The sequence below is a fragment of the Phaethon lepturus genome, unplaced genomic scaffold (genome assembly GCF_000687285.1).
Source record: "Phaethon lepturus isolate BGI_N335 unplaced genomic scaffold, ASM68728v1 scaffold16056, whole genome shotgun sequence".
Taxonomy (NCBI): domain Eukaryota; kingdom Metazoa; phylum Chordata; class Aves; order Phaethontiformes; family Phaethontidae; genus Phaethon; species Phaethon lepturus.
The window spans coordinates 9,400-9,805 of record NW_010544268.1 but is presented as its reverse complement, the minus strand read 5'-3'; the positions used below and the strand labels follow the sequence as shown (position 1 = coordinate 9,805).

At 57.6% G+C, this 406-nt stretch overlaps 1 protein-coding gene across 3 annotated transcripts in view; it reads left to right on the top strand.

Moving 5' to 3' along the window:
• PTP4A3 (protein tyrosine phosphatase type IVA, member 3) overlaps positions 1 to 406 on the top strand; it is a 7,756-nt gene that overhangs the window by 6,539 nt on the left and 811 nt on the right. The gene's annotated exons all lie outside the window — the stretch shown is intronic.

Sequence of the window (406 nt, the reverse complement as noted above, 5' to 3'; positions counted from 1 at the left end):
GTGCTGCACAGAGTGGCTGCTCAGCGGGAATAGGCGTGGGGGGGGGGCTGCTGCCTGAGCTCCTCCCTGCGGCTCTCACGGCTGAATCCTGGGCACTGGGGGGAACCCAGCTTGCCCAGCGCCATCCTGCCAGTGCCCCACGCTAATTTGATTTTGATTTTGCTAAGAGCTCATCGTGGAAGGTGAGCATCCGCTTTTGTGATAAATTTGCCTCCAAAATCCTTGTGCTCATTAGAAGAGCAGCAAACAGCTGCCAGCCCCATCCTGGGGGTTTTACCCCCTAAAATCAGCCATTCCTTGGGGCAGCCAAACAGCAAGAAATTATAAGCTAAAAGCCAGCGCTGGCGATTGCCTGCGATGCCACCATTACAGCCCTGCGGCCTGTCCCCCCGCCCCAGGACGGCAT